The 15,055-nt window shown below is 35.3% G+C and overlaps 1 pseudogene across 1 annotated transcript in view; it reads left to right on the forward strand.

Annotated features, from left to right (window-relative positions):
• Positions 1 to 1,562: 1,562 nt before the first annotated feature.
• LOC149248731 (putative beta-1,3-galactosyltransferase 2) overlaps positions 1,563 to 15,055 on the forward strand; it is a 44,442-nt pseudogene continuing 30,949 nt past the window's right edge. The window contains exon 1 of the transcript XR_016265060.1: positions 1,563 to 2,253. The product of XR_016265060.1 is annotated as a putative beta-1,3-galactosyltransferase 2 (transcript). The remainder of the gene's footprint in view (positions 2,254 to 15,055) is intronic.

A 15,055-nucleotide genomic window follows, 5' to 3' on the forward strand; every position in this document is an offset into this window, starting at 1 on the left:
TGCTTTAATATATTGTATTCTCATAAAAGGAGGTCAAACTTCTCATATGATTTTTCAATCAGTATTTACTATTTTTTATCATGGTAAAATTGTTAAAAATGTGTACATGGTTTATTTATTATATACAAAATTGAACTTTGCAAGTTGTTACTATCTTTAAATAATAGCCAAAATTGAACTTGCAATATGATTGCTTTAACATATTGTGTTCTCATAAAAGGAGGCCAAGCTTCTAATATGATTTTTCAATCAGGCAGTTTTTTATATTTACTATTTTTTATTATAGTAAAATTGTTAAAAATGTGTACATGGTTTATTTATTATATAAAGAATTGAAAATGTAAAAATTGAAAAATGAATATGTTATAATTTTTATGATTTCTAATTTTTCGATATTTATATTATTTAAATTATATTTAAATTGATTATAAATTTTAGTGTATTTTAAATATTTATGTTTTTGTTTTCAAAATATATTTCTTAATAGATTCTAATTAAAATTAAAATGGTTGAAATCATAAATTTGTAATTTTTTTTATCAAGTAAGATATAGAATAATTACATTCTAGTGGGTTTCAAGCCATATACTTTAGTTTAAAATTTGCTCATATATGCACAAAGAGTGTGAGTGTAAGACTATAACAAAAATTGTCGAAATGGTAAATTTAAGTTATTAAATCTGTATAAACTAAATTTTATCTTTCACTTATTTTTTTTCAAATATATTGTAATACATAATTTTATTAAGAAAAAGCAAAAACATAAAACAAAAACAAATTACTACTAATTTTTATTAACATTATAATATTTTTTTTTGTAAATTTGGTGGGACTACATCTTCGTTATCACATCAAGAAGTGTCTTAATAGATCACCCCATCACTCTTTATCCAAGGCCCATAGACATTAAAATTATAATTTTGAATTAATAAAACTATTACTTTTAATTTAAAAATAAATTTATTTAATAAATTTTACTATTCACTTTTATTAATTTTTTTTTTTTTTCATTTAGAAAAATTGACAATTAGGCCAGTCTTATAGTAACATGATATCAATTGATTAAAAATATTTTTTTCCATTTAAACTAATTGACAATTAAGCCAGTTTTATAATAACATGATACAAAATCAATTTAGTGGCTATCAAACTGCACCTCTCCCAAACTATTATGATAAATAATAAAACATTTAAATATAAATCTTGTACTCACATTTACTATAAAATTTAGAATTATAATTTTAATAAAAAATTATTTATTATTATTATTATTTAAAAAACAAAAATATTTATTATTATTTTTTAATTCAATGAAGATATAAATTACATTTTGATAGAGTTAAAAAAATAAAAAACTCTTTTATTAAAATTATATTCTTAAATTTATAATTTTTTTATTACTTTTAATTTTAAAATAAATTTAACACTTTACAATAATATAATATTAATATTTAATATGCGTATATCAACGATACATAATAATATCATAAAAAAGGTCAATTTCCTACTCTATTTTTAGTTGTCACAAAACGATCACTAATTTGTCAATTGACGTTATAAATAGATGTACAGGAGATCCGGGGAAAGAGGTTAATTTATCGGAGATATTTTGACTGTAGAATTCTTGCCGGAAGTCTATGGCGTCGTTCCCACGTTGTCCTCGTTTTCTGAACTCTGAAACACACTGAAATAATACGCATTTATGATTAGAAACTCCAACGCTGCCGTGTGCCAGACATTCTCATGCTAGCATCTGTGAAACTGAGCCTATCTTTGTTGCAGAGCCAGATCAGACTGGTGGGAGTTGATGAACGTTAGCCCTTCATTCTGCACATTCTTTACCTCAGAATCTACCTTTTGGATCCAGTTTCACCTGTCTAAATAAAACAAAAAGAGAGAGTCGGCTCAACGCCCATTTAACGGGGCTATCACATCGTCGTGGTTTCGTATCCTAACACGCATTTTATGATGATGTGGAAAATGAATGCCCTGTAGGCTTATGGTTGCTGGACCTTATTTAATTGTGCTATGCTGTGTCATGAGAGTTTAGTTCCATTTTAATTTTTCGAAGAAGGCAGTTGATCAGGGGTTGCACGGAGACATGGTGTTTTGCTGAGAATTTGTGAAAAATATTGGACACAAAAATGTCAAGATTTAGGGGTGGAAGTTCAGAATCCGCCAGAAATTTTAGCAAATTATGGACAATTTTCCTCATCGTTGGGAGTTTCTGTGTTGGAATGCTCTTCACCAACAGGTCAGTAATTCAACTATTCTATATCTTTATTAGAGAATTGTTCTACTATTACCTCAAAGGGTTAGTTCCATGGTTATTAGTAGCCATAACACTAGCTGCTTAATATTTTCTGTCCATTCAATCTATCTCTCCAATTTCCGTCCCGCCTGACCTGGGGCACTTTTTAAATCATCATTCCCAAAAAGATTCAACAGGGGAGGTTTAATGGTTAAAAACTATTAATTTGCCTTTGTGTGTTCTGAAGAGATGGAAGACCACACTCGATGGATGTCGGCTACACACAGACGCTGGAATTAACACTTTATTATGCCAAATTTATAGTTTCTTTGAAATTGTTTAGGATTTTCAATTCTCATCGGCTCTACAGTGGTCTTATGTTTGTCTTGAGCTCATGAGAATCCAGATTCAATGATAATTATTCTCTGTTTACAATCATCACCAACAGCTCACAGTTTCAGGTCATCGCAACCTATCCTTTTACAGTTTCAGGTCATCGCAACCTATCCTTTTACAGTTTCATTGATTACAGTTCCAATGACATACGGCACTGTTTAAAATTGTAAATCATCATTGCTGAAGGGCCCAACAAAGTTACTTGATACAGGTGGGAGTGGGGGGAGGTTTAATGGTAAAAGCGTATTAATTTTTCTCTGCATATCGAAGAGAGGGTAGGCCCTGTGCATATGGATGCAAGGTTTAAAAGAATACCATCAATACAGAAAGAATAGGTAACCAAAAAATTCAGGACGGCTTTATTACGGAAGTATACATCCCATTTATAGGATAGTATGCATTTTGTTCTATATTTTAGAGAATTTCAACCTCGGGAATGTGCAATAAATGAGAAAATATAATTCATTCTTTAAAAGTTTGGGGATCGAATTTATATTTATAGGTTTTTTGAAGTTTATAAAATTATTTTTGAGGTTTTAGAGATGTTATATTTAGTTTATGAGTGGACATGACGTATATTATCAAAAATAGGCAAAAGTAAGTTAACCATACTGTATCCAGATTCCATATTGCACAGAAAAACTCGTAGAATTTTCTACTGGTGCCAAATTTCTGTACAGCAAAGGCCAATTCGGCTGAATCTTGCTACTGTAATGACCACTGTACAGACTGGAAATGACACGTTTTTATTTGCCAAATTTATAGTTTATTTGAATTTGTTTGGGTTTGTCTGTTTTCACCAGGTTTCCATTTTGCCTTCAGTTGGGCTTGAGCTCCTTAGACTGAGGTTTCAATGAGATTTGCTTACTTGTGTCCACTGTCAATGTCCGACTGTTTACTGCCGTTTAGATTGTAGGGACTGTATGCAATCTATGTAGTCAAGCTGATATAATTTGTTGATTATCTAGAGTTTAAAAAAAAAATGCATTGAATACATTTTTCCAAAATGAAACTCTTGTTAACAAATTGCAAAGTTTGGCTTCTTCTAATGCTATATGATTTGGTTCCACATATTTTATGGTTAGCAATTTTATGTCTTATGTAGGTAACCGAGCAATTTGCTGGTTCAAAGTGTTTCGTTGTTGGCACTCGGCTCATATCAAGTAATGAATGGTTGATAATTGCTGCCCCAAGATTGACCGAGAGGAAAGCTAACTTAATAATTCCACAGCAAAATCTTTAATTCCCAAACTGTAAACCAATTTACACATGTATTTAGTAAATATATTATTGTTTACCTGGCCCTGTATTGATTGGATATTTTTGTCTGTTGTTCCCATTTCTTTTCAGTGTCCTTTGACTATGATCTGTCTATTGTCTAGGGATAGCTTTGCAGCTGTTTGTGGAGTCTTATTTTTATCTTCCGGCTATTGCCTATTTTACCCGAATAAAGTTGTCAAGTAGTAACATACCCCTTTTATAACTGTATTTGTTCTAGCGACAAATTCTTTCTCAGCATCTTATTTATACTATGAAGTTTCGTTTTCTGGTAAGATTCTAGATATTACTGAGTATCATTTCATTATTTATTTGTATTTTGACATGCACATTTATGTCCTTTGCGCTGTATCTTCTTTTTCCCTTTTTGGCTTGGAGAAAAGAGTTTTCTATTCAAATTCATAAAAAATAACAAATGTAACAAAAACATTTAAAAGGGTTTATTACTATTACCCTTCCCAAAATCCTGCTATAAAAGGACTCTACCAACTGCACATAGCATCGGAAAATTCATCTTCTATCACACCCCATCCTACCTGTCCTGTTTTTCTTTTTAAAAACATGTATTTCTTACTTAGAAAAATATAATGGAATTCTCTTATCTGCTTCAGTCAGCATATCTTGCCAATATATTTGGTTACTCTGCATTTTGTCTTAGAATCAGATTAGTTATAGCTAAACAATGAGGGTAACTTTAGATTCAACGTCGCTCCTATTCCATAGGCAAAAAGTTACAGCATAACTTTATCGGTGACTTTTTTTCAGAGTCAATGGTAAATTTTGTGGTATTTGATTCAACCTGGGGTGGTGCATTATTTGAGTTTATTTATCTGCTGAAAAATGAAATTCTAGCTTAGAAAACCTACATCTTTTTCTTCCTGTCCCTGGCCAAACTTCGTTCAAGACTATCTATAAGTGGGTCAGCTAGCATGTATCCTTATAGTTATCAATAAGATTTAGAACACCAATTTAGACAATGATCTGTTTTGTAGTTAACTATTGGGTGTTGCTGTTTATACAGTTTCCCCACTTCAAAGTGTGTGGGTGTATTTGATTTGATAAAATGTTTTTCTGAGTCTTTTTGGAGTCTGAGAAAGGTTGTGGTGGTTATATGCCTCATTGAACTTGTTTTGAGAATAAGCACAGAAAATGGTGAGAATCACACTAGCAACAGTCACGTGCAGGTATATATTCATTAAAGGGGGATGAAGATGTGGTATTCCAGTGGTTCCTTCCCCTATCCTCTCATCTTAGAAAAGGGATAGCCTTCGTTTGGATTTTTCCTGACTCCTTTATCTTCATTTTCAGTAAAATGTATCCATGAGGGATTGTTTATATATTGCCTCATTTTCTTAGTTTTTGAGTGAGTTCAGTTGGATTATCAAAATCTTTACTTACCATGGCTCACTAATCTTCGGGTTCCTTTTCAGCTGCAGATCATGTAAATGAGAAACCCAAAGTATAATATGTGGAGTCTTTGTTTAACTTTGGAATCTTAACCTTCGCAGATACATTTTCTTCAGTCATCTGCTATGTTATTTTGGCACATAAACCCATGTTAAAAAAATATTAAATTTAGAGCTTATTAAAATATACTGGTCGTCTGTCCCAAAGGATTAGAATATCACTTTTGAATAGGTCTAGGACATTCAACTAACAATGAGGCAGAGGCCTTAGCAGTGCTTCAAGGGTTTGAAGTTTGAACTGCTGCAAGAGATCAATTAAGTGAAGTTATAGACATTGGCGATTCAGCTATAATTGTATAAGCACTCAGGTTTTTGCATTCTCCTTGCTCCCTTGGCTAGCAAGCATTTTTACAGGACGATTCTGCTTCTAAAATTCATTCACGCTGTATTTTTCTTCAAGCCAAAAGGCACTTGTAGCAGCGGATGAAATGGTTGACAAAGGAGCTCTCAAGCTAGAAAGCATGTTATGGGTTTGAAAAGAAGAACGGGAGAGCACTGGGTTCACTCCAATCCCGTGAAATCCATTGTGGTTATTTGATTAGGAGGTGTCATGACTCATAAGAGCTGTGCCAACCCTCAAACCTCAAATATTGCATAGATCAAAAATTGTTTTTCATGATTTACGGGGAGTCACATCCAACATCTCCTCAAGGCTACACATGTACGGGAGCAATTACAAAATCTATGGGAATCTTAAGGGTGTGTACTCGCATGATTGTTATTGTAGTAGGATGTTTATGGATGTCAGGGATTGAGGTTGTTTCCTTGCATTTGGTTGAATTGAAAGAAACAAGGTGTACTCTACAATGCAATATGAGTGAGATGTGTAATCTTTATCCCTAATGCTGAGGTGATGGGGGGTATAAGTCAGTCCAATACAATATTTCAGATTTTTTTTTTTTTTAAATAACAGCCAAGTATGGATAGATGAGATGTCTAACATTTGTGCTTATAAATCAAAATGTAAAGTAATATAAAATCCTCAATGTAAAAAAGAAAAAATTTAGAAAACAATACCCAACATTAATAAATATATATGCACACCAATATAGATCCATCTTAACTCAATCTTTAAAGCATCAAGAGATTTGCATCTCATTTTCCTTTTGAGCCCTCTCAGTGCTTAATACAAAATTAAAATGGAGCTATGTTAGTTTTAATGGAGATCTCTTTGCTTGATATAGACATTCAATTCTTTCCATCTTATCTCACAATTTTTTAAGCGCAAAGAGATTTGCATCTCAATGTATTTTTGATTCCTCTCAATGTTGAGTAGATTTGGACTTACGATGGATCTTATTGAGATCTCCTTGCCCGGTGTAAATACTGAATTCTCTTTGGTCAGTATGTTTGGGATTATTTCTTGTCGTTTTTGCTCCATCTTAGTGGAATTTCTTCTCTTTTCGCAAGCCAAATCTGTTGGACTCTGACCATGTGTATTAGGTCATTCTAGGTTGGAATTCCTTTGGCTCAAAATAGAATGTTGCACATCCTACTGAGAGATTGTAGGTGAGGTGAGTGAAGTGCATAGTTGTGAAAGATTGCTTTGTGGAAATAAGAGCCATAATCACTGCGTTATCCATTGCCATTGAAAAATTAGTGGCTTAGAGTTGACACCCAAGTAGTGAGGCCAAGAAAATTGAAGACTATATCTATGTTGAAGCAATAAACATATCTTGGTCCTTCACGATTGGGAGAAAGAATCAAGTTTAGCCATCACCATTCTCAAGGGTTCCATGTTTGCAATGGAAGCTTCTCTCTCTATGGTTAGAGGCCTTCTAACATGCTTGGCAAGTCATGGGAAGCTCTTGGATTTGGGAGTACCTCTAGAAAGCTTTGTTGGCAACAAATTAAGGAATGTTTCTCAAGGTTCATTGTGACATATGTGAACTTGTATAGTACTATTGTTGAGATACTTATCTTTTCTTCCATCTCTAATTATTAATAGCATGGCCAAGGCCTAAAACCCACACATAAATATATCATATAATGGCTTTATGAGAGTTCTACAATCCTTGAGTGGCATTGTTAGTTCTTTATACACTATATTACACTTTTACATGGATTTTAGACCTCATTATGCTTTTTTAGCCATCCACATAGCATATGCTATTTGGATGGAAAGGTCCACCCCTTTAGGTTACGTTTTGATCATCTTCGTGGTCGGTACATTCCCAGCCATGGATCTAAATCCAATTGATAATCACAATTGTTGTGGTCCATAAGATCCCTATTCCCTAGCATACGAGTTTAAAGACCTCACCAATCACACAATGCCAAGTGCCCCCCTTTGTCATTCCCAACAAGACTAAACATTGATTACCTCCATGGTGGGTTAAACCTTAGTTGTAGATATCAAACATGATTACTGGGAAAGATTTGTGTAGGTCATAAGATGCCCTCTGTATTGATACACATGTTAAAAATCCGTGCCAACTAGGAGGTGCCATGTGTTCCTTTGTCATCTACCCAAAGGGTCTTTTACTTTAGGACAATCTCCACAATTCATTATGACAAATCAACAGTCCAAGTTAAGTTTTGGTGTAATGGACTACTCTTGCCATGTAAGATGAAAATGCACATAGCTTTCCTCGAGAATCCTTCCCTATAATTAGTCTAAAATATGATCGACGATTTGGATCTTTTTGGGTCCAATAGACCCCTCCTTCTTGGTGCATAAGTTTATAACCTACACCAGCGGGAAGAAGCCATGTGTAATATTAAAAACAAATAAAGAGAGCTAAGTTATGGTATGGGGTTCCATACTCCACCATTCATCTTATTTGAATAAACAACACAAGTTCTCTAAAGTCTAAAATGTTTTGGCTCACACCAATTATATCATCCTAGATGTCCACCCCACACATCTCATAGTCAATTAAAAGCGGCGCCCTTTCACTGATGAACAATCACGGACCTGTAACCCACCAAAGTGGGTGACCCCATAGGAGAATTTTTCTCCTATCATCTCTTCTAGTCGGCTAGACAGTAACCTTGATAGCCACTAGTAGCCAATGATGACGTGCCATTCATATCTTCACCACCTGCATCAATCATATGTTTCCTCGTCCATTTGGAAAGAGCATATGTTGGAAGATGGGCTTCTGATCAAAAGGTACTTTATTCATTTTGCAATTGGGTGCTTATGCTTGTTTGTATTTTGGGCATTTGACATAGATTATGGGGTAACCTGGAAGAAAGAGGGGTTTTGACTGTGATCTTGTTCCCTCACCTTAAATGGGGGTTTAATCTTTCATCCTAGTCCAATGGGACCTCCCTTAATGGCCTAATGGGTATAGGAGGGGCACTACTTGGGAAACCTCAATTGAGATAGCGTAGTCCCATCTCTCCCTATTCCATACTTACCACTTTCCATCTTACATTACAAGCCCTATATTCCACCTCCCTTCTTCAGGTTCAACTGACCATTGGTTCTTTGGGATTTGGCACCATACATCCTCATACCTAGGTAGGGCTCGAAACTTGGCCTTGGGAGGTTGATGTAGCTAAAAGAACAAGAAAAAGCATATGATGGTCACAAGCAAAACAAAGAAAATGCAAAAGATCGCCGAGACATACACATTAGCACATGGCAAAAGCCTAGCATGAGCTCTACCTTACTCATTATGGCCATCACTCGATTCTTGAGCACATGTTGCTCTTCATATTATGAGAAGGAACCCTTGCATGTCCCAACCCCTGATGGGCAATAAGCTGCCTCATCATTAATGACTGCTATGAATCATATAAAGAAATCTCTAACCCTTTGAGCTATGAGCAGTAATACAAAGAAAAATCAAGAAAAAGTAAAAGGCGCACAAGAGGGGTGGAAAAACAAAGGTCGAGTTGGTAACTCATGCATCCACGATTACTCCCTCCCAACATCTATCCACTTAGGATGAGGATTCCATCATAGCTGATCCCTTTGACCATGGCACTTGACCATGAAGTCTTCTCCCCTCCATTCCATCATTATTCACATAACACCTATCAATTGAAGGGTGCAACGAGGACATAACACCTATCTTTTGGTTTCTCTTTGGTTCATAGCTCATTGTTGGCCATCTGGCATATGTCCATATCTATTTATCTGTCTATCCATCTGTTGCCTATTCTCTTAAACTACCACTCTTTTACCAGTGGATCCACACGCTTGGCGGGAATGGGAAGGTTGAGGAAGATGATGGTTGACATTACCCTTGTCAAAAGGAATGATGTACTCAACCCACTCTTCCATAGCTATCAGAAAGGCTTTCCCAACCAACCTCTTACTTGCATTCAACAATTGGCTTAATGAATCAAGGGAGGTTGATGGCTTCAATAATGGCACATGATGGAAAATAAATGAGGTCTAAGGCTAAAAATTGACATAGAATTAACTTCCGCTTAGGCCCCCTTTCCTCTTTCCCTCTGGTTCTGCACAAATAGCTTGAACCATCTTATGTTATATTTCAACATGAATATCTACATAGCTCGAATTCACCATGACAAGCCTAACTTGGAGTCCATACAATTATATTTACATGATACACTCCAAGGCATTCACTATTAAGGTCTTGGCCTTGAGTTCCACATTATAAATCCATTCTAGCATATTTACATCATTTACATAATACGATTCAATACAATCTAGGGATCAAAGCTAGAGTGTTATATTGGCTAATAATAATCTAGGTTGTACAAGGAATGGAATTAAAAGTAGGAAAAGAAATGAAACACACACAAAGAAATATAATAGAAAACAAATTGATATGGTGAAAACCCAACTTTTATTGATAAACAAAATAATAGAATATTATTGAACACAGATTGGCTAGAATGGTGGTAGTTATTTCTGAACAGATAGACATGGCGACTATGCACATTCACAAACACTATTACAAGAGACTGAAAGAATGACCTTTTAAAATAAAGAAAGAATCCTTGAGGTCCAAAACCCTAACCCTAGAAGATGAAATGCCAAAGGTTTGCAAGCCACGAGGTGGTTAGTTGATACATCAACTTCCTGCTGGTGCAAATTTTGCATACAATATTCATTTGGGGCACACAATATGTCATTGGAGTGAACTATCTTAGGACTACAACTTTTGACTAGGGCCAAGATATGCCATGTCAAGCCATGCCCCTCTAAATTGCCAAAAAAACATAATTTAGGGCCTCAAAACGACCCCAAAAATTTGGGACCCAAAGACCATATAAAAACTGCCAAGAAAATAGAGAACCGTTGAGACAATGGAAGAGGTGGGTGGCCACCAATATCCACCTAGATCAGTCCTCCCCCCTTAGGATGGAATAGTCTACATTGTGTTAAGTTCCCTCATCAGATGGGGAAATTTCTGCTAAATTTGGCTCCTAGTGAGCCACTTGCCTTGGTGAAGAAGTCACCCTACTTTGACAACTTGGTAGAGTTGTATGTGCTGTTGGCGAGTATCCTTTGTTTTGGGGTGCATGATCCGATCCATTGTAGCATGATCAATGCAATCAAGATTGAGTTATGTGGGGGCCAATTGTTCAACTACATCTGAGATGTCGAATAGAGGTGGAAAATATGGTCGAAGCAGCTCCGCCTTAAATACTAGGTGCAAGCCAAGGAAAGCGAAAATACGTAATTCAAAAGCATTTTCACCCACTTCCTTTATGATTGTGTAAGGCCCATATGAGAGTGGTTTGAGCTTCCTATGGAGGCCTGTGAGGTGCTCTCTCTGTAAATGTAACCACATCCTATCACCAACTTGAAACTTGTGTGGAACCTTGTGTTAGTCAATGTTATCAGAATTGGACTGGTCATCGAACCGATAGATCCCCTGGATCAAGAACTGGACAAAACCAGACTAGAACCAATAAAAAACCAGACCAAAAAACTGGTCAACCAAAAACACATAAAATTTTCAAATTTTAAAGTAAAACATATATATTCATGTGCATCCATATGAATCCAAACCATTTTTACACAAATAAGCAAAAGTTCTCATTTATATAGCATGTAAGGATGCACATAACCAAATCAATACCGAGTGCAATCCATCTATGAACCGAAAATACATCAAAAAATAGGTCCTAGATGGCCTCTAGCATCCAAAAAAATCATGCTACAACAAATACCTACATGTCATCAAAATCATTGCCTATATTGGGATTTTGTCATCAATATCACCCTCTAAGCATTAAAATAAGATAGAAATGTCTAGCATATCAATTCAAGATTTTGTTTGAGTGATGGGTACATTTTTAGTAGGATCATGATAGAGGAGTTTGACAACCAATGCCACTAACATCAATGTACATAGAAGGGTTGGTGCTCTTGATTAAATACCAATATAGATCCATCTTAACCATAGATCTAGCAAGAGCCGAGAGGGATCAAATCTCTTTAGGTGCAAACTTCTTTTAGAGTGCAAAAATTGAATAAAATGTTTGCACCTTCATAGATTTGATCCCTCTGGAAGCTTGATTGATTTGTAATATATATATATAAACCATGTGTAATTTTTCATTGTTGATTCAAAGTCTTCAAAATTTACTTGGGCATAAAATAGTGAGACTGCTTAAAATGTTTTAACCATAAAAAAAATATTTATTTTCAATTGCTTTATATAATGTATATATAGTTTCTTTTTTAATACTTTTAACTACTTTATTTCTCTATAAAGTTGATATAAGATTATGTTGTTTCATATGGACATCGAAATATTTTATTTATGGTTGAGAGTGAGAGTGAAATATTTTTACCACTTCTCCTTAGTATGGCAACTGAGAGTGAGATTATTGATAATTTATAATACCTTTAATTAAACAAACCAAACACGTATATTCATTTTTGTTTTTTTATTATATCCGACGTGAAATATTTTATTTATGGTTGAGAGTGAGATTGAAATATTTTTACCACTTCTCCTTAGTATGGCCACTGAGAGTGAGATTATTGATGTTTTATAATACTTTTAATTAAACAAACCAAACACATATATTCATTTTTTTTAATTATATTTGATGTTTTTTTAATTTAAAGAATATTTTTTTTTCAAATTTTTAGAAGGGACACGTTTCAACTCCAAGTTGAGCACGGACATAATTACACAGCTTCCTCATACTGGTCTGTAAAATGAGGCTCTCGACTGTTAAACTCACGGGCAACAAGAGAAAAATATGAAAGATAAAACATGCAGTACATTTTTTATTAACAACTGATATACATTTATAGTACAATATCTGACCGTTGGGTTCCACATCCCAAGGTCTCTTGGACTCCTTTTGTCCATTCGGCTTCCACACTAACCCATTTAGGATTAGGTGTCCAACATTCCCCCCCTTAATCCGAAGGGTTATGTATGAGTCCAAGAAGAGAGTTGAAATACAAAATGTGCAAAAATGCATGGCAGCACTAGGCTGAATGTGCTCTATGAAATGTTGGTATAAAGGGCGGTGGTTTAAGGATGACCACCAACACTAGAACGCTTAGTGCAGTTCCCGGAACTCTTCCAAAACTGGCAAGAAACTGAAGCTTTCTGCTAGAGGAAGTGATCCTATTGTTTTAAAGAGGGAAACCTTCAACCATAAAAGGGAGGTCTCACTCCACATAAAAGGTAAAACTTCAACCTGAAAAGGGAAGTCTCAACCTGTGATGGTTTAAGGATGACCAACAACTCTGGAATGCTTAATGCAATTTCTGGAACTCTTCCAAAACTGGCAAGAAGCTGGAGTCTTCTGCTAGAGGAAGTGTTCTCAATTGTGTTCCTGGAATTCTTCCAAAACTGGCAAGATGCTAAAGTCTTCTGCTAGAGGAAGTGTCCCAGATTGCCAACTGAAGGCATGTTCAGGGGCATCTTTGTCTCTGGCTACAACTCTGAAACTGGTGTGGCAGGTTGTGGCTCAGGCTCGCTTGATGTGACTTTGAAGCTTGTGGATGACCATCATTTCCTCCCCTGTCAGATACAAGGTGAGAAGATGGAGAAAACTCAGCTGCAAGACTTTTCAATACTCTGGAACAAGTTCTGACATGTGTTTGGAATATCTTCTTGGCTGTTGATGCCCATTGCCAAGAAGCGATCCATCCAAGATGAATCTTTGTTCTTGCAGGACGTTTGTTTTTGAAGCATCTGTGTGAAGAATGGCTGGTTTTATGACAATGCTTACATGGATGAAGATCAAAACAGTGATCTTTCAAATGGCCAACTCGGTCACAGTGTTGGCATTTCACAATCTGTTGTTGTTGTTGTTGTTGCTGCTGTGGAAGAGAGGCAGAGTCTGGAACAGCTGAAGCTGAACTGTCATGAGGGGCAGGTGAACTGTCATGAATAAATCCAACACTCTGAAACTGAATGGGCTTGGCATAGTCTGGAATATGAAAGGACAAGTCCTTGTCATATCCAAGACCAGTTCTGTGCTTGTTGTGGACAAGTTGTTCCCAAGGTCTGATGATGGGCTTGGGAAGTGCAGACTGAGTTTCTACATCTGCATGTACAACTGCTGCTTTATTTGAATGAACGGTAACATTATTGACTTGTTGCTGATGGGTGGTTGTCTCAATGTTCTGAACAAAAACAGGTTCAGAATGATGTCTATTTTGATGTAGCTCTTCTTGTTGTAGCTGTGATTCAAGCTGCAAAAAATCAATCTTTTCATGTACATCTTGTAAACAACTATGAATATCGGTGAGAAAATCCTTGCTGATTTTGACTGTATTATCCATAGTAGAGAGTATTAGATTGTCCAGTAACTCTAATATTGCACCAATTGGAGCCATTTTTAACCTCAAAAAATAGTAAAATAATGAGGAAAAGATGGACACCAATTGCTCTTTTATATAAACTTATGGCAACAACTTCAAATCAATCAGCTTGCAATAGATTCAACACACAAAGAATGGTGATATCCGGAAAACAGACTCCTCATTCAAAAATGAATTTTCTTCAATTCACCTAAGAATTTAACTTCCAACAAAGCTACAAGCAATTTAGGCCTCAAAAAGATATTTTCCTGTACCAGCCTTGAATCCAAGGGAACTTGTCCTGGCAACAACTTCAATCTAGTTCAATAACAATCTCTGATATGAACAACCTTTAAGAAAATACACCAATTCGATCTACAAAGAATAGTCTTGGCTTGAAACAATTTTCACTGAACTCCTAAATAATGCCAAATTGCTGCAACTTTAAAGAATATAAACAGTCCCCAATTCTTATGAACATTGAACTCTGTCATTCCCAAAAATCCCCCAGCATAATCACTTTCAAAGCAGAAATGATGGCTATCAAAAGGCAATACCTTTATGGATTATCTTCCTTTCGAATGCAAGTATCGAAATTAATAAAATAATTATTTGAAGTACCTACACCAACATTTCTTCAGATATATCCAAGTCAGGGGACAAACGAACTGCTGAAGATTCACACACCTTCTTGTTCAACTGGTTGGAAAGATTCCCTCAATATAAAAATTTACGATATTCCTTTAAGTTTATTGTCTCAAGCATCAAAATTATGAATACTTCCTTTATTCATACCCATGTCTTAATTCCCTCATTCTTTAATCACCAACATTCACATGTGTTTATACACATCATCCCAAATTACAATCTGCATTTCCAATCCCCGTTTACATGCTTTCATATCAAATAAACATCATTCAATCCAAAGTCCAATCTTGTACATGCGCCTTTTAGCAAT

Source organism: Pinus tabuliformis, chromosome 7, assembly GCF_031772625.1.
Source record: "Pinus tabuliformis cultivar Carrire ecotype Pingquan chromosome 7, CPIR1, whole genome shotgun sequence".
In the NCBI taxonomy this organism is placed as follows: Eukaryota; Viridiplantae; Streptophyta; class Pinopsida; order Pinales; family Pinaceae; genus Pinus; species Pinus tabuliformis.